This window comes from Bicyclus anynana, chromosome 7 (genome assembly GCF_947172395.1).
Source record: "Bicyclus anynana chromosome 7, ilBicAnyn1.1, whole genome shotgun sequence".
NCBI classification, from domain to species: Eukaryota; Metazoa; Arthropoda; class Insecta; order Lepidoptera; family Nymphalidae; genus Bicyclus; species Bicyclus anynana.
The window spans coordinates 1,550,945-1,574,853 of record NC_069089.1 but is presented as its reverse complement, the minus strand read 5'-3'; the positions used below and the strand labels follow the sequence as shown (position 1 = coordinate 1,574,853).

Here is a 23,909-nt window from a genome sequence, read left to right as displayed (position 1 = left end):
ATCGCAACATAAAACTGTAACGAGATTTAAGCCTTTATTTTGCATCCATAATTCATGAATAACACAATTGATTGACACTGTAAAGGTAGTCATGCCAAAAAGCAATTATTAAAATTTTGCATCGCATATAAAATTTTTGATGAACGGTGTGATTTTTTTTGGCGGTGCTATTCCAAGTTTGTGTAAAATTAAATAGAACACAATCAATCAATCAATCAATTTATTTATTTATTTGTAGCTACATGCATGATATATATACAGGTGGTCGGTAGATGTAGATGGTAAATGTATCTTGCCAATTTGGCATGCAAAAATTATTTATTAAGTGTGTGTTATAAAATTAATTCAAATGAGAATTTCATCATTTGAAATTTTGACGAAATAATACCATCATGCTTTGCTTTGACATCAAGCAGTAGCTATACTATTTGTATCATCTATCAGTGCATCTATACTAATACTAGCTGATGCCGCGCGTGGTTCCCGTTACCGTGATATATAGCTATCTAACAGTGAAAGAATTTTTCAAATCAGACCAGTAGTTCCTAAGATTAGCACATTCAAACAAACAACCTCTTCTGCTTTATAATATTAGGTAATATAGAATGTTGGTTCTTTTGTTTGCTGGAACGCGCTAATCTCAAAAAGTACTGGTTCGATTTGAAAAATTTTTTCAGTGTTAAATAGCCTATTTATCGAGGAAGGCTATAGGCTAAATATTATCCCCGTATGCCTACGGGATCGGGAACCACGCGAGTGTAACCGCGCGGCGTCAGGAAGTATTTAAATGAAACTGAAGCGTTTGTTTCAGATTTCAAAATATCTGTGCTTTTTCAAGTGCTTAAAGCTATTCACACGATGACTATCACAATACTAAAACATAATCAAGCTTTAAAAAAAATATGTTTGTCTGTCTGTACTTCTGTTTGTCTTTTACCCGTACGAAATTTTACGTCTGCCAGTTTTAATTAAAAGTCGATCACCAAAAATACGAGAAGTTAATTACATTAGTCAACAACCTACACTACACACACGAGTATGCTACTTTCAGTTTAAGAATTAAACACCGGGATTAAAAGTAATTCTAAATGCACATATCAAAATATTTCAAATCAAATAAAAATGCTCTCAAAGTAGGTAATCAAGTAAAACAAACTCCAGTCAAAGAGCACCAACATTTTAATGCAAATACCACAGAGGTTATATCCTCAAATACTTGATACTTTATTTACGAAACCGTAAACGTTAAAGTTCAAAGGAATCATTCACAAATTTTATGCTGACTAGGTTTTGCAAGTGGTTAAAGTCTAGCGCACACTGGTGTTTTAACATTTATGTATTTTTTTGTACTAATTTTGAATATCTATACTTATAATAAATCAGCTGTAGAGAGATCCATTCTGTACATGAAATATATTTCCAAAATAACTGTAGTGATCGATACTGATGCCAAAAATGCAATCAGTAAAATTTTTGTCTGTCTGTCTGTATGTTCGTTATACAAAACCTACTCGACGGATTTTAACGAAACTTGGTACAATTATTCTTTATACTCCCAGGCAAGTTATAGTATACTATATTTCATCACGCTAAGAGCAGACCAATGAAGAGAAATGTTGGGAAAACGTTATTTTTACAGGTCTAAGGGCGGACGAAGTCGCGGGCGTCCGCTAGTTAATGAATATTGATATAATAGTTGAGTCCACATCTCCTGGAGGTAGGCCAGTTTCTCCGATGCGTCGAAATAAAACGACGATTTGTACAGTTTTGCGAATAATCTTATATATATATATATATATATATATATATATATATATATATATATATATATATATATATATATATATAAAATAATGTACTTATGTATTAAAATTAATTTGCTAAAGTTAGTCTTGCTAAAACTCAAAAACTGCTTAATTATTGTTTAATATGTATTTTTATTATTTTCTAGCTCCTTTTAGGATGAGTATTACTTTCCCATCAACTACTACTTAAAAAAAACTTGCATATCCTGATATTTATAAGACGCAATCTCAAACGCGACTGTAAATACATCGGTGTAGCCTAGACTTAACGATCAAAAACACTGTTTTTATTGCCCTTTATTATGGACAAAACGTATAACTTTTACCACCTTTTTATTAAGTTAACTTTAAAGTAAGAAAAGTTCAATAAAGATGCACTTGTGATGAAAATTATACTCTAGCTAGTTTCTTACAACACTTTATTCCACCTTTTACAATTACAAATTAAATAATAATATCTCTACTGTTCCACTGTTTCACCAAAACCACCTCTCAACACCACACTTCCCCGAATAATCATCTTTTTTCTCCCTTCTAACACTGGTCACGCCACCAACCCCTCCAATTACTCGTTTTGCCGCCAAACGTTCCTATTGGTCTTACAATAAATGGCGCCTTTTGTAACAGCCAATCACATCGGACCTGTCATTTTCGTTTCACAGACTACAGATTTTATCCACAGAATAAAAATATAGAGAACAAAGACTACTTTTTTATAAAAATCATGACATTCGGCCATCCGCCTTTGTGCAACCTCCCGGTGCACAAAATAGGTAGAAACTATATTATTAATCTGTGAAACGTAATAACTACGAGAATGCAAATCATAGAATATGTATTAAGCTAATTGCTATTACTTGAAATCCTACATATATAATTTTACTTAATTAATAACGGTACAGCAGCGTAATGCACAATGAATATGTTATCTATACCTATACTAAATGTTATCTTGCAAAAAAAACAACTATATCGTAGTACATCCATTAAACACTAATTAACATAATTAAAACCTTGATAAATCATGACATTCGTAAAATAGAATACATTTTTTTTTACATTTAAATCGTACTCATTCACTTAAATTTGTTATAAAATAATTCCTGCCTAAAACAATTAATTACGTAACAGAAGAATAAATCACAACATATTATCTACAAGTAATAATCTTGCAAAAAAAAAATCCTACGATATTATATTATTATTATACACTCAATAAAATAAATAAATAATACTTTGACTTAAATCTAAAAAAAATCTTAACATTTTGGTAATCGATCAAATTTTAGTTTTAGCTTATTAATAACTGTTTGAGATTAATGTTGCAATAAAGCTAGTGGGCTATCATCTAGTATTGTTTATTCAAGATTCTGAAATGCCAACATAACCCACGGCCTTATCACATCTACTGCAACAATAGCCTGAAACGGTTAGCTTTTATTTTATTATAGAATATTGCTAATTTTATATTTAATTTGTTACCCACGGCTTGATCAATTCTATAAGGACCTATGAACTTATTTTGTGCTATTGCCCTTGTTATAGTAGTTATTTATCTTAATTAAATCACCTACCTCCAACACTGAATAAAATAAATTTTTATTAGCGAAATTTAGGAAACCAAAGCCTCTCCTAAATGTTCTATGTCAACATGGTTAATCTTACATATTTGATACTGGGCATCACATGGAACCACAAGACAACCAAAATTCATTTACCTTTATAAACATTTTTTTTTTCATTTCCGGTTTTTTAAAATATTTACAATTCGATTTTAATCCGGGTCTAATGATTGCAAACATAAAAGCCAATTCTCCAATTATATATATATACAGTCAAAGAGGATTCAACATCTACACTGGTCAACTTAGAGTTCCAACTTATTATCTGTATTTTATCTCAATATTGAATTTGCTTATCTAAAGCCACCATCTAGCAATTCGTGGCACAAAGTCACGTTTTGTTAAAGTTGTACGTAAGACGTGTCAGTCAGTCACTACTTTAATATTGCTCCTTTGGCGAGGAAAAGGTAACAATTGACATGTGATGGAATCGTGACCAACCCTCGAACATTTTTGGCAATTTATTAGAGGTTTAGGACAATTACGGAACGAATGACCCCTAGTACGGCAATTGAAGCATAAAATGACATTATTACCATCATGAGAGGTTAAATTAGCTTGACGATTAGACTGGGTTCCTTCATTACGCATTTTAACAAATGCAGTCGTTTCATTATTAAGTCGCTGAGAATTTAGGAAAAACAGTAAATCCTCAGGTTCCTTACAATTTAATGCTTGCGCACCATTTCGAATTGTTTTGTCAAAAATACCATGAATAATACAATCTACTGCCTTTTTACCGCCGATATCGCAGCGATTTAAAAGAGCTAATTTTTCATAAAAGTAGATTTTTAAACTTTCGTTACTTTGTGAAGTGCGTGCAAGCATTTCCTCTAAAAGCCGACCGTAATTTTGTTCAACTGGAAAAGCTTTGCGAAGCTTTTCCTGCCATTCATCCCAACTATAATTGACAGAAGGCAAAGCTTCAAACCATTTTTTTGCAAGACCTACCAGTTTTTGGAGTGCAAAATGTACGGTTTGCTTTTGGTTCCAATCATAAATATTAGCACATTCATTGACCTTTTTTATCCATCTATCTACACTTTGCAATCTACTACATGGGTCGAAATCTGGAATTACATTAACGTGATTGTTCTGTAAAATTCTGTCCTTATTGGAGCTGTTCTGCATGGTCATAATAAATTTGAGTACCTCGTCTGTCGTAAAATGGGATGCCAATGTTGGGCGCTGCTCCGGCTGCAATGCCGATGGGCCCGGTGACTCTACAGGCCCGGACATCTCGGGTGGGATTCCTGACTGGCTTGGCTGGACCTCATCGATGACCCATTGCGCCTGCGGGAATTCTTTACGCGCTTTGCAAGCACGCTTTCCTTTGCGTTTGGTCCTGCGCCGTACTATCGCATGACCGGTGCCTTCCATGTTCTCGATAAAAACAAAAACCAATGTTAATAGAGCGCACAATTTTTAATGTGTGGCGCGGAGACAATGAAGTATCTAAAATTGACATCTACTTGTTTACTTATAATATTTTTATTATATATATGTTTGTATGCAAGTTATCTAAACGAATCAGCGTAACTAATCGCAGTAAAGTCTGTTCATTCTTTTTTTTTTTTTTTTTAAAATTCACTAATTATACAGATACATAATTTCATTGTAACCAATACCTAAAAGTCCTGTCAAATTCATTAGTGTACCGATTTGATACAGCATTACGCATTTAATATATAATAAAATAATTAATCATGGTTCACATAACCACAAAACACAACAGCACAACACTGCATCAATAATTATGGTACACATGACCACAGTTTTTGTCACCTTTATTGCACAATAAACGTGGCGTCACCTAAAAAAAGCTCATCTGCAGCACACATAACTGCGTTATTAAACGTGGTTCACCCAACCAAAACTTATACGCAGCACACATAACTGCATTATTAAACGTTGTTCACTTATCCACAGCACACATAACTGCATTTTTAATCGTGATTCACCTAACAAAACTTATCCGCAGCACACATAACTGCATTATTAAACGTTGTTCACTTATCCGCAGCACACGTAACTGCATTATTAAATGTGGTTCACTTATCCGCAGCACACATAACTGCATTATTAAACGTTGTTCACTTATCCGCAGCACACATAACTGCATTATTAAACGTTGTTCACTTATCTGCAGCACACATAACTGCATTATTAAACGTTGTTCACTTATCCGCAGCACACATAACTGCATTATTAAACGTTGTTCACTTATCCGCAGCACACATAACTGCATTATTAAACGTTGTTCACTTATCCGCAGCACACATAACTGCATTTTTAAACGTGATTCACCTGATCAAAACTTATCCGCAGCACACATAACTGCATTATTAAACCTTGTTCACGTAACCAAAACTTATACGCAGCACACATAACTGCATTATTAAACGTGGCTTACATAGCCATTGAAACTAAATCTTAATAATATGAGTGACTAGGTATAGACTTCGTTAAAATGGAAACTTGATTATATTTTTACACAGTCTCTAAAGATTACTAACAGCAAACGTCAACTCAACCATTTAAGTACGTCTTATGATTACGGTTCTTAATTAAAAATTATTAAATCAATTTATTGGAAAGTAGTTGACCAAATGAGTTTATTCTATAATATTGGTTAATTGAGGGTAGGTACGGTATCAACCTCGAGTTAATAACTAATAAAATCGTACAAATAAACGTGAATCAAAATCTTGATAATTAATAAAAGCGATAACTTCGTCGAAATAATTGTTGGCAACAATGTCTATATTGATAATTTGAGGGTAGCAATTAATATTATTTACATCTATAATTAACAAAACTAAACTGGCTGTACGTTATCATAGATTAGCCTAATTTGGCTAGAACTAATAAAAAAATTTAATTTAATGCCGTTATAACTGTTTCATTGACAAAGCTAGGCATTTTCACACTTTAAGCCGTTTGTCCATAATACATAGCCCGAAGCTTTTAGTTTTTTATCGCTATTAAGATTAAAATCCTTAATAATCACACCTCTATGCACATCAAGTAACTAAAATGATCAAGAAATAGATTACGTACCTTCAATTGTGGGCCTGCGTGGATTACGTGTCACTTCTGAATTGTGATGAAAATTATACTCTAGCTAGTTTCTTACAACACTTTATTCCACCTTTTACAATTACAAATTAAATAATAATATCTCTACTGTTCCACTGTTTCACCAAAACCACCTCTCAACACCACACTTCCCCGAATAATCATCTTTTTTCTCCCTTCTAACACTGCTCACGCCACCAACCCCTCCAATTACTCGTTTTGCCGCCAAACGTTCCTATTGGTCTTACAATAAATGGCGCCTTTTGTAACAGCCAATCACATCGGACCTGTCATTTTCGTTTCACAGACTACAGATTTTATCCACAGAATAAAAATATAGAGAACAAAGACTACTTTTTTATAAAAATCATGACACACTCAAACTCCACGAAAATTTACCTCGCAATTTCCAAAGTTTCGCGAAGAATAACCGCTTAAAACTAACAGATTTAAGAGCCGAGGCTACATCAATTTGTGCTGTAAAGGAAATAATTTAGGAAAATTTGGTTAGAGAACATCCGAAAAGTTTTGTGTGCGGTGTGGTGATATACTTATGTATATTTCTTTAGTTAATAACTAATATTAAAATGACTTTTATTCAAAGTTAATTCATTATTTAATAGTAGGTAAACATTTGCTTATTCTTTCCGTTATCTCAATCCTCTAACTCTTCTGTTTAAAAAAATAATAAATTCCAAAATATTGACCGTCAAATTGTTTTTGATCTAATTTAAACCTTTCCTAAATATTTTCCTATTATCTTATTTAAAGATACAAATAATATTGGTATTCATTTCAATAATTAAAAAAATAAATAAACCCGACTTCATAAATTATAAATACTTAAAACAAAAAAAAAACAAGCTCAGACCAGAAGTGTAGAAAGCAATTAGAAAACAGTCGGGACCAATATATATTGTATAGAATGATTTAAGCCTACATTATTCAATAGGTCCTAAAAAATTTGACGACCTCCGTGGCGCAGTGGTATGCGCGGTGGATTTACAAGACGGAGGTCCTGGGTTCGATCCCCAGCTGGGCCGGTTGAGGTTTTCTTAATAGGTCCAGGTCTGGCTGGTGGGAGGCTTTGGCCGTGGCTAGTTACCACCCTACCGACAAAGACGTACCTACCGCCAAGCGATTTAGCGTTCCGGTACAATGTCGTGTAGAAACCGAAAGGGGTGTGGATTTTCATCCTCCTCCTAACAAGTTAGCCCGCTTCCATCTTAGATTGCATCATCACTTACCATCAGGTGAGATTTTAGTCAAGGGCTAACTTGTAAAGATTAATAAAAAAGGTCCATAATTAGGTATATACAAGATACGCGCGAAAAACATAACCCTTCCTGCAGTCGGGTAATAAAAATGAAACTTGGCTAGTCACCACTTGTTACATCACACTACAGTTCATTTAAACACCAAAAGTGCACCCAATTTTCAAACATTAGTAGATTTATTTATTAGCTATAAACAATCATCATACTAATGAACCCCATCCTGCTTGTGTCACCCAAAAAGGTGGAGGTGTGACTATAATCACACATACCTGAGCCATTGCTGAATTCTATTAGCTACAACGTGGGTGCTGAAATGTATTGGAGCCTCAGACCAATTATTGTATAGGACCTGCCTCGCTAGACGTTACTTTTCTGTCAAAGTATATGATCAACGATCTAATGCGATTATAGAAACTGTCTCAATAGTATCGATGTTAAATAGTTGTAATCGTGTTCGTCGGTTAAAGAGCTCCGTAAAAATACCTTTTTGTGTAATTGAATTGTGTAAAAAACAGGCAAAAACTTCCAGTTTAGTATAAGATATATACTAAATCTAAGCTCGTTTTCTTCAGAAAATGACAGACAATTTTGTTCGTGACTATGAGTGCGATACAGGTCCTTCTATAATTGGTCTGAGATTGGAGCACCTCACCATTTTTTTAAAGATGATTATTTTCACTGCCACATACAGTTGACCGATACACTTATGAGAGCCGTGATAAGCCAGCCCTCAGTTTCCAATTCCTGAGGGTGTGGGTTCGAATCCGGTCCGGTGCATGCACCTCCAACTTTTCAGTTATGTGCATTTTAAGAAATTTCAATATTACGTGTCTCAAACGGTGAAGAACATGAGGAAACCTGCATACCAGAGAATTTTCTTAATTCTCTGCGTGTGTGAAGTCTGCCAATCATTGGGCCAGCGTGGTGGACTATTGGCCTAACCCCTTTCATTCTGAGAGGAGACTCGAGCTCGAGAATGATCGTGATACTCTTGACCGTGTGTGGCGGACTCTATATTAGAAGTCCAAAGTTTCTGTGGAAAATTATCGTGCGTGTCAGCTATCAAACGACCTTCTGAAACCCACTGAGCCCACGCTGGTTTTTGCCAGCAGCTGTGAAGTCATACACCGCCTACGCTTGTGTTCCTAGTGACACGAGATGTTAACGTAAAGTATTAAGTACTAGCCGATGCCCCGCGGTTTCACCCGCGTAGTTCCCGTTCCCGTGAGATTTCGAAGATAAAATATGGCCTCTAGCACTCAGGGATAATGTAGCTTCCCAACAGTGAAAAAAAATTTCTAATCGATCGAATCGAAGAATCAAATCTTTCCTCTGTAATATTAGTAGGTACAGACTAGCAGACGCCGCGCGGTTTCATCCGTGTGGTTCCGGTTCCCGTGGGAATACGGGGATAAAATATAGGCTATAGCACTCGTGGATAGTGTAGCTTTCCAACTATTTAGCCTTTTGTAAGATTTCATCCCAAATCTTCGAAGATTTTCAAAGTTCTATAGAAAGACCCTCAATATGTTTGTATATCACAAACCGTACAATTTCAGCTTGTATGCTTCAAATATATAAGTATATATACAAAACTTGTGGAAATCATAACTTACTATAACTTTGAGAAGCATTTTATTACCATGTTTTATTAAAATATTAAAATTTCATGGTTTCTTTATTCATTCTCAAAGGACGACTAATACACAATAGTGATGGCTATTGTATTCAGTACAATTCCCCTACTAAAGACTTAATTCTCGTTGCAATAGTTTTATTAGCAACGAGGGTAATAAGCCTGCAACTTTTTAAATACAGGTTTTTAACTTTAAGCAGCTATGACGTCAGAGGGAGGCGGGCAAGGGCGGGTTTTTATTATAAATAAAAAAAAACAGTCATGTTTAACTGGATAAGAGGATTCTACAATAATTCAAAGGGCAAAGATCGAACCCATGACCTCCTGGTGTTGAGAGTGGCCATGGAGTTATTGAGGTTTCTTTAGTTTTTTTTTTGTATAAGTTTCCTAATAGTTTTAGTATGTTTCCTAATAGTTTAAATAGTTTGAGTATGTTTCGTTACAAATATGGCTCTAGTGAGGGAGAAGACTGGCATAAAGAAATTCGAAGAACAAGGAGAAGTAGTTAACTGACTGACCTTCAGTAATCGAAATACACTTTAAGAAGAAATTCGTAAAAGTTTGCTTATAACCTTAACATGACGAATTCCGACTTGTTAGATTGCTTCCTTGACGAAAGTAAAATATGACAAATCAAAGAACTCTTACGGGATTTTTAAGTAAAACAGACGATATGGCTTTCGATAATCCGTAGTAGGGGCTAAAGTGGCGCGTATTATCGTAACAGGTGTTGAATTGGCGTCAGTCAATAATTGTGAAGAGCTTTGTATGCGGAGTGTATTACCTACACCGCTCGAATGTGGGTCGACTGCAGGGTGTTTCGTTCTTTACATTCACAGTGTACAGGGTGTTGCTGAAGTATAAAATTATTAATTTATATATTAATTTATTTATTAGTGTTATTTTTAATGTATTGGTATTTACTTTTATTATTTATGTATTAAGTATAATATGTTTCCTCACTTTTTTTCTGTTGTACCTATCCATTTCTTTTGTTTAAAATCTCTCCCACTGCCAAGGGTCACTGGCAGAGATCTCTTATAGAGATAAGTGTTTCCTTGTCCACTGTTTTTCTTTTTACTTTTGTGTGTTACTAATATTGGTACAAAATAAATTAAAAAAAAAAAAAAATTGAAAAATCCAAATAAAAAATATTTACAAGTATTTTTACAACAAAGAATATTAATAAATACACTTTGTCCCATCAAAAAATGAAGAGACCCTGCAGAAGAAACAAAATTACGCGCCTTGGCCCGAAAAGACCCCATAACAAACCCAGCCAAAGTTTTTTTTTTTAATGTCAAGGTCCCAAGGTTCTGTTGATCGGCGCGCACTAGGTGGACCGATGACATTAAACGGTTTGCAGGGAGCCGCTGGATGGCTCAGGACCATGATGGATGCAGAAGGCTCATGTCCAGTAATGTCCACTTCTAACAAGCAGCTCAGAAACGGCGTTTTACCACTTGCCAGAACAGAATCATTCAGTTCATTCAATTTCAAATTCACTTACTTCGAGTAGGTACAAAGTAAGTAATTTTGACTAGGTATTTGTAGAATTCGTGTGTCGTATGACTAGGTATCTGTAGAATTCGTCACGTGTCTCAAACGGTGAAGGAAAACATCGTGAGGAAACCTGCATACCAGAGAATTTTCTTAATTCTCTGCGTGTGTGAAGTCTGCCAATCCGCATTGGGCCAGCGTGGTAGACGAAAACCCCTCACATTCTTAGAGGAAACTCAAGCTCAGCAGTGAGCCGAATATGGGTTGATAACGACGATTTGTAGAAACTTTGCCACCGGTTCAGAAGGCAAGCCCTCAGAAGATCCACCAATAAGCTCAAACTTGAAACTTCACTGTCGTAACTTAGTATGGACGTTTTACACGTGTCTAACGGTAATTGGTAATTGGTAATTAGCGACTAAGTGCCGCTTAATTAGTTAATTAGCATGAACGAGCGCTTCCAGGTAATCCTCGCTAACATGATGTTATTGCAGCCTTAGGCGAATACATGCGGGGTTACAAGCTGCACTTCCATATCGGTTATTCGGTAATCAATATAATATACTAGCAGACTCCCGCGACTTCGTCCGCGTGGAGTTTAGTTTTTCACAAATCCCTCGGGAACCATGGATTTTTCCGGGATAAAAAGTAGCCTGTGGCTATAATATATCTCAATACCAAATTTCAGCTAAATCGGCTTAGTAGTCAAGGTGTGAAAGAGTAACAAACATTCATAACATCAAAATTATCAGTTTACGCAATTCTCGGGGAACCATGGGATCGGGATAAAAAGTAGTTTTCATTCCTCAACTAAATCGCTTCAGTAGTAGCTGCGTTAAAGAGTAAAGAACATCCAAACATCCACACAAACTTTCGCGTTTATAGAATAAGTAGGAAGTAGGATGTTACGGTTAGAATACGAAGTTTTCCACTCCAATACATTTACACTTATAAAAAATAGAAAAAAAAAGTTAAAATTAAAATAGGTCACCAAGACCTATTTTAATTTTTGTTTTTTTTTCTCTCTTTTGTGTGATGTGTATTCTTATCACACTTTTTTCTTTTTTTTATAAGTATAAATGTATTTGAGTTTAAAACTAGTTGGTAAGGTACGAGTATACTCACATAAAATAATATGAAATTGTATCGCTTTACAACAGGATCGTTTTACAAAAGCTAAAGGTATGTAATAAACGACGAACCCTAAAATTGCGAAGGGCTATAAAAGGCTACATATTTCAGAAGCTTACTGTGAAAACAAATATATAATATTAAAGAAAGTAAAATTTTAGAATACCCTTGACAGTAATTAAAGAATTTAACTAGAATAACGTTTAGGTATGCTAAAAATTATTTCTATTTTAATAGGAAAACGTTATTAAGTGATTAAGAATCATTTAATTTAATTATTATGTAATTTAATCTTCAAATGTTATTTAATTAAGAACCATTTCGACTACGTTAGCTTACAAAAAGATCTTATAATATGTAAGTAAATATAGAAGTATAGGTAAATTAACCTATACTTCTATATTTACTTATATTATATTTTAAAGAGGAAAGAATTGTTTGTATGCATTGAATAGGCTCTGAAACTATTGAACAGATTTGAAAATGTCTTTCACTGTTGCGATGCTACATTATCCCCGAGTGCTATATGCTATATTTTATCCCCGTATTCATACGGGAACGGAAACCACGCGGGTGAAACCGCGTGGCGTCTGTTAGTATTTTATAATGTGACTCAGTTCTGGTCTGGTGGCAGGCTTCGGCTGTGGCTAATTACAGGCAAGATTTAGCGTTTTGGTAATAAGCAGCAGCGAAGAGTCCATACAAACTGATTCCGTCCATACAAATTCGGTTTACCGTTCAAGAAATGATGATGATGATGATGATGATGATGATGATGATGTCCTTCGACAATATTCCAACCTTCGCCACTGGTAGGTAGTATAATCTGCCCACAAAAGTGTCTTGTTATTAAGATTTCTGTTAAGTTACCAGTTCCAAGTAAGCATCTTAGACTGAATCGTCACAGAATGCAGTAAAGGGTTAGCTTGTGATTTATAGTAAATAATAAAAATTTTAATAAAAAAATTCAACCAACTTCCAACTCAAAAATTAACTTAAACTAAAAAGCAAAAAATAACATCTTGCCTATATGCTACCTTCTGATCAGTTTGAAGGCGGTGCCAAGCCAGTGATGTTTTAATTAAACCCGTTAAAATCACACAATTTATGTGCTTCTTTCAGAAACAGCTTTATTAAAATTTTTTTTTATTAAAATTTTTATTTTTTTATTTTTAGTGTTAGCACACCTACTACGTGTGAACAAAACGCAAACAATTAGCTAAAACGTTATTTTCTTATGACAGGTACCTAAGTCCTACAATCCCAATTTTGAAAATACTCCATAATTCATATACAAAATTCTACTCCCCCTTTATCCACACTTAATATGAATATAACCAATTGTGTTGACTGTCCTCCGTCTTCATCACCAGACCCCTTTTGCAGTCACAACCCATTTGGGTGGAAAGTACTCATCAATATAAAATTAATCAAGTCCAAACACAAGGTAGCTACTGTGAACCGTCGAGGAGTTCCCTTAACTCTCCTTCGTCTTCATCACCAGACCTCTCAGGTGGAAAGTTCTCATCAATACAAAATTATCAAGTCCAAACACAAGGTTGCTACTGTGAACCGTCGAGGAGTTCTCTTCACTGTCCTTCGTCTTCATCACCAGCCCCTAATACAGTCACAACCCATCTAGGTGGAAAGTTCTCATCAATACAAATTTATCAAGTCCAAACACAAGGTAGCTACTGTAAATCGTTGACGAGTTCCATTGTTTGTGTTTTGGCTCCATCATCAGATCAACACCAGACCTTCATAAAAGTAGTGGCTTAAAATATCTTATGAAAACACTAACAAACGCACTAGCTGTCTCTACAATTTTCGAAAGTTCCCCTCAATTTCTCCAGGATGCCATCATCAGATCCTGATATGAAAAAAATGGGACCACCCTGGAATCAAACCCTTCAAAACAAAAAAAGAATTTTCAAAATCGGTCAATAAATGACGGATTTATCGCTGGACATACATAAAAAAAAAACATACATACAGCCGAACGTAGAACCTCCTCCTTTTTGGAAGTCGGTTAAAAATAAACTACACAATACGAACACAGCCTGTTCAAGTTCGTCATTATTTCATACAATATTATAATGTTTAATGCCAGTAATTGACGCGGGCCGACAATTATTTATGATGCGATGGCAATTCACTGAACATCTGCACAAAATTGCCTTTCGGAGTGTTAAATTAAGAACTTTATTATAGACCGAATTTCGCGTGTTAAATAATGATGGTCGCACACTACCGCGGAACATGCGCAGTGTTCTTTGTACATTGTGACATTCTGTAAAGTAACGCATGTTGTAACTCGTGCGCATTAACTAGACACCTGCCTACCAATCAGACACAGTACAAACATCATTCGAGCCAGCTGTCAGTTATCCAACAGGAAATTCCGAGAACTGTACTGGTTGATTGGGAGAAAATAACCATTAAGCCTAGAAAACAAAAAACTGATATACAAATGTGTAATAAAACCATGGACATATGGTATTGTTATAGTAATAAATTCTCACTCCTGGAAGGACGCTACATCAGTGGATGTGTAGAGCCCGAAACGACATACTAAGCAGTCATTTGACCGGATTATGGTCCAGAGACTGATCTCCAACAGACAAAGGAAAGAGAAAAAAAAGCCAATTAATGTCAATTAATCCGTATTCAATACAAATATAATTGAAGCCATCGTACTAACTGCCTCGGTGGTCCAATAGTTACCTCGGATCATGAGGTGCTAAATTTGACGAGCTGGTTGAGAATAGTCATTTATGCCACTGTCATGTAATGGCGGCCATTGTAATGAGTGCTACAATCGCTAATTACGTGCAGTGGTATACAATACTTTTCTACGACCATGAGAAAAGAAATTAAAGAATTAACGAAACTTGGTATATAATTGGCGTTGGGCCGGCCTCCTCCATTTTTGTATCGGCGTGTCCTCCTAGTGTTGGTCACGGCATGACCTCCTAGATTTGTCTCTTACAAGGAAGCCTGAATTTTTGTAGCCATTTGTAGAAGTAATTTTTGTAACATGGAACTATTTAAAAGTAAAAATCATTGATGAACAAAATCTTTATCGGTCAAGGTGAGATGTTAGCCTTGGATAAATAATTATCGCAATCACTTAATACTAACCTTGAAACCCTAATCAGCTGGCCAATTTCAGACACAAATAGATAAGAAGTACAAACCGTCATCATGACATAGTAAAATGCATTTGGAATTAAGATTAGATAAGGAGATACAATAAGGAGATAACAATAGACAACTAAACGGTTTACGTGTCTTAAACGGTGAAGGAAAAACATCGTGAGAAAATCAACACACCTGAGAATTTTCTTAATTCTCAACTTGTGTGAAGTCTGCCAATCCGCATTGAGCCAGCGTAGTGGACTAGGCCTAACCGCTCTCATTCTGAGAGGAGACTCGAAAAATACCTTTTTGTGTAGATGAATGGCATGAACGGTCTACAACTTCTATTTTAGATAGATATATTTTTTTCTTTTTAAAGAATATTTGCCATATTTTTAAATATGACCAATATTCTCATTCCCCTCCAGCTAGTCGGGAAAGACTATATTAGGAGTTGGTACGACAATAGACAAACGGGGCGGGGATCGAACCACCACCCCTTGGTGATGAGTCAGACCGCTCTTACCGTTGAGCTATTAAGGCTCTAAAATCTAATCTAAGCACGTATTCCTAAAAAAAAATTACAGACAATTTTGTTAATGAATTTGGCTGCGATACTAGTCCCTAGGTAATTTGTCTGAGATTTGGTCTGAAGTTGGCCCCGATCATTAACATCTGATAGTGGTTATTACGAAATCAAGCTTTACCACCCTAAGCTCCGCAAACTGCGCTGGAGATGCGTGGTCTTCCTAAGCTCCATAAACTCCAACTAGCTGACGCCGCGCGGTTTTACCCGCGTGGTTCCCGTTTCCGTAGGAATACGGGGATAATATATAGCTTATGGCCTTCTTCGATAAATGGGCTATCTAACATTGAAAGAATTTTTCAAATCAGACATGTAGTTCCTGAGATTAACGCGTTCAAACAAACAAACTCTTCAGCTTTATAATATTAGTATAGACTAGCTGACGCCGCGCGGTTTTATTCGCATGGTTCCCGTTCCCGTAGGCATACGGGGATAATATATAGCCTTCCTTGATAAATGGGCTATCTAACATTGAAATAATTTTTCAAATCGGACCAGTAGTTCCTGAGATTAGCGCGTTCAATCAAACAATTAAACAAACAAACAAACAAACTTTAAAATATTAGTATAGATAAGAAGGGAGTATTGTATTGGGTCGCCAACGGCTTGTAATAATGAACTACACAGTTAGGGAAAAGGCGAGATGCGACAAAGCGAGATGAAGCTGGATTTGTTACTATAAAAGTAATATTGACATTGATTGTGTTGAAATAGATTCGAAAATTAATTGACAACTATGCCACAGTAGATCGACTTTCGGTGATCGACCGGTTTGTTACCGGAAATGCAATTAAAAAAAAACCAAAGTAAAATGTACAATACTCGTATTGCTATGTTATGCTAGCGCAAATATTTGTTATGTAATCAATAGAGATTAATGCCAAGCTAGGTAGAGGTTAAGGCTTTTTTCAATGTTTATTTCAAACTAGCGGACGCCCGCGACTTCGTCTGCGTGGAGTTCAGTTTTTTTACAAATCCCGCGGGAACCATGGACTTCGGAATGAAATGTAGTCTATATATTAATCCAGAGTAAAATCTATTTGCGTTCCAAATTTCAGTCAAATCGCTTCAATAGCCGCATCGCAAAGAAGGAACAAACATACACACACACACACAAACATTCGCATTAAACTTTTTATATATTAAATTTAAATAATAATAACCTTTTTTTTTTTTCGTGGGGAAATCCTAATGGATACCTCCACGCCACGGGGAGGCGAGGCGGTTATGTTGGACTCTTACCGACTAAAACCAAACGGTGTTCCATCTTTCCGCCATGAGATTGGGCCACGGGTACTTCGACTCTTCCTCGACCCAGTCAGCGACATCTCAAGGAGAATCTTCACTTAGAGACACACGAGTCTCTTTACGCTATAAAATCGCCGGAGTACCCAGCACGTTATTTATCTTTATTTATTTATTTATCTTGAGGACAAGTGCTCCGTCGGACGATAGGCTCCCCGTGTCTATCGCCCGGAGATCCTCATCAGGGGGGCAGGCGTCGTTCGGAATAATAATAACCTTTTTTTTTTTTTTTCAAGCTGGGAAATGCTTTTATGCATCTCCCTCGGAAATAGTGGCATAGGCTGGCACCATTTCCGAGGGAGTATGTGGGACTCACCGGCTGCGAGTCAGCCAGAATACCCACTGAAACCCAGCTAAATTCCATCGCCTCGCCTGATGCCTGAGTTCCGGGAACAAAAAATTAATCTTCCGCAAAAAAGGGGTTCAAAAAGCCACTCAGATAGCAACGGCATCCCACGCCCAACCCCCGATAGGGTCGAGTGAACGATCATCGAAGACTGATGACCTTAGGTCACCGTCCGTCTCCCGCTCAGGACACCGCGCCACATCTCATCAACATGGCTGGATAGATCTCACATGTTGTGTGAGTCTCGTGAAGAGCTTACTATAGAAATGATCCTATGAAGTAAGGTCTTCGGAATAATAATAACCTAACCTAACCTAGCCTAACCTACCACTGCAGTTAGTATTCATATTGTAGCAAGTGTTACAAGCCGTGTCTAAAATACAAAACCAGCAACTTGCTGGCTACACAGTTGCAACTACAAATTGCAAACACAAAGTTACATACCAGTTAATAGCTTCTCAGTTTATTATGCAGCGTGCGCGCTTTTGTACGAAACCGGGCGCTCAAACGTTAAGTAACTCTTAAGGGAACAGCAATAACTTGATCTAGAACGGTTACGCTAAGCAATGCACGTACAAAAAGCACTCTCGGCTAGAGTGCAATTTTCATTATACCACCACCATGCATTTTTTTGCAATAAGAAAACACACGAATTGAGATTTTACATATAAACGCAATGGATTTTTTTTGACGTGACAACGTCTTATAATTCGATGCCAACTTTTTTACAAGAAATAAAGTATATTCTGGTCTATGAAGATTATTAAACAGTATTTTATAAAAACGATATTTTTTTTTTATTCTTTACAAGTTACTACAATCCCAAAGCCTTTGACTACAATCTCACCTGATGGTAAGTGATGATGCAGTCTAAGATGGAAGCGGGCTAACTTGTTAGGAGGAGGATGAAAATCCACACTCCTTTTGGTTTCTACACGACACCGTACCGGAACGCTAAATCGGTTTCTTGTAACGTTGTATAAGTTCAACTATCGTCAGTAAACCGACTTTACAGACGACTGTTTTTTTTGCTTACTTATTTAAACATATGGCTTAACACTTTATGGAGAATGTTCCAAGATGTAGTGCCCACTGGTGACAGGTGCATAATGTATATATATACTCCCTTAAGTTAAAGCGATTTTGTTTTACGTATGTATGAAAAGAAGAACTGATGTTCAAGTGCGTATCAAGCCACGCGTAGCATAGGGTTCCGTAGATTAAAATTTTTTACCCTCATAATGTAGAAAAAATTCAAAAATGGTACCCACAATATTTTTGTATATCGTTGTATAACAATGTCTTGCAGGATAAACAATAAAAATCATTCAGACCACACTTTACATCTAAGGAAGGAAACTTAAATTTTCTTTAATATCTTTTTACATATGTGTTTAATATACATATAATATACCCATGTCAAACTTCAGCTTCCTAGTTTTATTTATTAGGCTTTTAAGCTATATTACTACTTATATATTACTTATACTAACAACTTTGTCTAATTAATTAATAAATCATGAAAATGCAAAATAAACAGGCTATGGTTTATTTTTGTTATCACCATTTCACAATATTGTTTGCTCCTTTACTCTAAACATATTAACCTCTACCTACATTCCCAATTTATTCACAATTTATTGTTGGGTGTTATCAATTTTATGAAATTAGGGTTTCTCATTTGCATTAATGGGCTTCCCTACCTACTAAGCACACCCAAATTTCAGAATTGTTTACTGATGATACTACTTTATCTACTTTATAACACTTTACACTACAGTTAGTATTTTAAAGTAGATATGTGACTTTGTTTTTTTTTCGTGATAGCCCAGTGAATATGATCTGCCTCCGATTCCGGACGGTGTGGGTTCGAATCCGGTCCGGGGTATGCACCTCCAACTTTTCAGTTGTGTGCATTTTAAGAAATTTAAATATCACGTGTCTCAATCGGTGAATGAAAACATCGTGAGGAAACCTGCATACCAGAGAATTTTCTTAATTCTCTGCGTGTGTGAAGTCTGCCAATCCGCATTGGTCCAGCGTGGTGAACTATTGGCCTAATCCCTCTCATTCTGAGAGGAAACTCGAGCTCAGTAGTGAGCCGAATATGTGTTGATGACGACGATGTGACTTTTAAAGGGAATATGTTCATTTTAGAATTTAAACTACCATGAGTGTTATTAATATAAATTTATTATGAAACACGGCTAAAACTCACGTGATAAAATGTCAGAGTTTGCCCGACTAGTTTTGAACCAATACAGGGCCTTATTCATGAGCTAGTTCTTGCGTGGCATAATCCAAACTGCGACGCGACGCGAAGTAAAAAAAAATCAATATTTCACAGTCCTAAACGAACGAAATACGTAGGCTACCAAATGGCCTAACAACTTTAAAGGAAACATGTTCGTAGCTATAACTTGATCTGGAAAGGTTATCCAGTCGCTAAGCAATGCACGTACAATACACTCGCAGAGAAAGTACAATTTTCATTACACTACTAGCTTGTAGCAATAAGAAAACATACGGATGTTAATGTTGTTGCTGAACGCAGCGTTTAGAAATAGAATTTTATGAACCTTTTAGTCATAAATATGTTTTAATTTTTTTTTTAATTCTTTACAAGTTAACCCTTGACTACAATCTCACATGATGGTAAGTGATGATGCAGTTTAAGATGAAAGCGGGCTAACTTGTTAGGAGGAGGATGAAAATCCACACCCCTTTCAATTTTAATTTTCAATTTATAATAATTGTTATTGTATTGTTGAAAATAATTAAAAAAATATCGCTTTCTCTTTCCGTTATTTTCTTCTATACATTTAACTTATGTATTATGTTATTTATTATCAACATATCATTTTAGACAATATCTCTCGGTTTCCCACGGGATGCAAATTGAATATGAATTAAAAGCATTCACAGAGACATAATCATATTAGTAAAAATCGTGTGAAATTTCTCATCACAGATTAGTATAAATAAAAAAAAACTTTCTGCGATCACAATAATAATTGAGATTTAGACTTATTTATATATATAAATATATACACTTAAACAATACACATCACTATCTAGCCCCAAAGTAAGCATACAGTGTAGCTTGTGTTATGGGTACTAAGATAGTTGATATTATAATATTCATATACATTTATATACTACATACAAATACTTATATAATGTACACACAGACACTGGAAAAACCCCATGTTCATTACACGAATATTTTCCAGCTGTGGGAATCCACGGCCCACGGCCGTGGATGCAGAAAGCAGGTCAACATACAGCTAATATTTTATTATCAATACCTTTAAGTTTCTTTTTAGCTTTAAAATTGTTGTAATAAAAAGTATCAATACTTCCGCCTATTTCCGACGTTCAATGCTCAAAAACTCTTTTTTATATTTTGAAGTACTTTTTCGGCTTGATTATTATTTTATATATTTCTAATTTGTATAATATATTTTTGTACTTAACTACAGTTTTCGCCAAAAAAAAAATGGCATGACATCACTTTGAAGTATTATGTAGCTAAGTTACTCGAGGTACTGAGAGAGAACAAAGCAATAACTTGTTCCTTAACTGTTGTACTTTTATAAATTCAAGTACGTACTAAGCAATCCTCGAAAAGAAGCTACTTTCATTTTACTACCATCTTCATTCACTTTAGGGCGAAACGGAAACACACGCATATATTTTATGAGCAAACAGTGTATTTCATAATTTGCTTAATTTAGAAGATTGGAAGGTGTAAATTTATATAATTTTATTTTATTCTATATATAGAAATATAGTCGTAAGGTTATTCGTGGCAAAACACATAAAAGAACGCATAAATTTTTAACGATCTAAGATTATTATGGTGCCGTTTAACAAAGCACGTACAAAAGCACTCTTGAGAATTTCCTCGTGGAAATATACGGATGAACGTTTTGTGCGTCAGCTCTTTTAAAACCAAGCATTTTTTAATGATTGTATATTTTAAAAACAACACTAAAATTTATTTTCCTAGCAAATAATCAGCCCCCCTAGCCAAGTGGCACGTCGATTCTCTTTCTACGATCGCTATCGCTTCGAAAACTAGAAAAATGTATGGGAATGACAGATCTTGATTACGTGACCTGTCGATAGCAAATGTCATTCCTATACATCTTCATAGGATCATTTTTTATAGTAAGCTCTTCACGAGACTCACATAACTCGAATCTATTCCAGCAAGAATTATACGGAAGTCAAATAAATATTGTCATAGGATTCCTTTTTTTTACGTTTTATTTTTATATTCTTTACAAGTTAGCCCTTGACACGATCTCACCTGATGGTAAGTGATGATGCAGTCTAAGATGGAAGCGGGCTAACTTGTTAGGAGGAGGATGAAAATCCATACCCCTTTCGGTTTCTACACGGCATCGTACCGGAACGCTAAGTCGCTTGGCGGTACGTCTTTGTCGGTAGGGTGGTAACAAGCCACGGCCGAAGCCTCCCACCAGCCAGACCTGGACAAATTAAGAAAATCGCAACCTGCCCAGCCGGGGTCGAACCCAGGACCACCGTCTTGTAAATCCACCGCGCATACCACTGCGCCATGGAGTCCGTCAAGAGCGTGGGGAATACCTTCTCGCCACGAGGAGGCAAGATGGTTATGTCAGACTTCAACCTACTAAAACCCCACGGTGTTCAACTCCTCACCTGATGAATAAGGAATGATTATTCATAGGATACCTACCAAAACTCCAACGTTATAAAATATTTTTTAACCATAGCTAGTAAACGATCAAAATCCACAACAGTTCTAACCCGTGGGCGCATTCAATTAAAACTCTTCTCCAATCAGAATAATTATGATTCTATTTTAGTTCAAAGAAACAATTCACCGTTTAAAAGCCGCAAAATGAAATTAATTAAACCACAAACGAAGTCGACGGGCGTGAACTTTTTTTTTAAACCTGCATTTACTTCGTAAGAACCGTTATTAAAATTATTTTCCGAGTCTAATTCTAGTTAGTAGGTGCCGTGCTAGCGCACTTTCCTTTTTACCTATTTTAAAAAGAAAAATAGTGTTCCAATATACTTGTTATCTCAGCTATTATTATAATTATTATTCATAAATAGGTACCCTATTGCGTTTTTCAAAATAATGAACTTTTAATTGTTAAACCATAAACTACTACTATTGAACTATACTTGAAGTAAACAATGTAAAATTATAATAAAAGAATAATGAAAATAATTCAACCGACTTCAAAAACATAAAACATACTGACTAAACTAAAAAGCGAAAAGTAATATCATTCTAAGTTCTATATATCATATTATGTACTAACTGATGATCAGTTTGAAACACAAGGTGACTGTATTATGAGATCGACTCTAGACCTTCATTAAGTTGTAGTGCTATAAAAAGGTTAATGGAAAAAATATATAGTTATCATTACAATTTTTTTTCCTTCGATTTCTCCAGTATCCCATCATCAGATCCTGATATGGTGACAATGGGACAATTGAGAACCTCCTCCTTTTTTTGAATTCGGTTAAAAAAATTACACTATTCACCCGCAATGCATCAGGGCGGATTATTAAAAAGATAATCCAGGTTTTAAGCTGGCACGTTGCCAAATTGCCATTTCCTGTGAAAAATACCTCATCCGCAATAGTATTACCCTCGATTGACAAATCACATTAGCGCACGGATTATTGTGTAGAACGAAGGCCTGTGCTAGCCAGAATATTTTAGAATTCATTTTAGAAAAACTTTAGTGTAACAGTCATGATGCTCCTACGATAAGTAAGTATCATAGGCAAATGTGAAATCTATTAGGTGGAGACTATGAATGACTATGTTGACTTTGGAGCCAACGATTTTATGCTACGTGTCTACAAAATCACTGCAAAAAGTGATTCGAATTCAGCTACTCCACACATGGGTATGGGAATGACAGATCTTGAACACGTGACCTGTCGATAGATGTCATTCCATCTTTCTAGTTTTCGAAGCGTTCCCGATCGTAGAAAGAGAATCGACTTGCCACTTGGCTAGGGGGACAGATCTCTAAAATAATAACTACAGCACCTACAGCATTGAAAAAACTGATTCAAGATGGAAAAATTAGAAAATTCCGAAAAAGAAACCCTACGTATTTTTGGAAAACTATTAAAATTAGTTCTAGATAATTAGATGGTGTATCTACCATTTGCGTTTTATTCATTTATTACGGGACACTCTGTATAATAAATAGTCCACTAATCGTTTTACAAAAAAAAAGATAACTTATAACGTGAACCCTACTACCCCTATCTTACCTCTACCCTACCACATTCATAATTTTGTGTTTACTTTCATTATATATTATATATTTATACTAGCTGACGCCGCGTGGTTTCACCCGCGTGGTTCCCGTTCCCGTGGGAATACGGGAATAATATATAGCCTATAGCCTTCCTCGATAAATGGGCTATCTAACACTGAAAGAATTTTTCAAATCGAA

The 23,909-nt window shown here is 35.6% G+C and overlaps 1 protein-coding gene and 1 non-coding gene across 3 annotated transcripts in view; one reads left to right on the top strand and one right to left on the bottom strand.

The window, feature by feature from the left end:
- The window catches only part of LOC112047339 (four and a half LIM domains protein 2), a 212,296-nt gene that overhangs the window by 27,673 nt on the left and 160,714 nt on the right, over window positions 1-23,909 (top strand). The gene's annotated exons all lie outside the window — the stretch shown is intronic.
- LOC112047341 (small nucleolar RNA U3) lies at window positions 17,509-17,713 on the bottom strand. The gene has a single exon (XR_002886941.1). It is a non-coding gene; the product is annotated as a small nucleolar RNA U3 (small nucleolar RNA).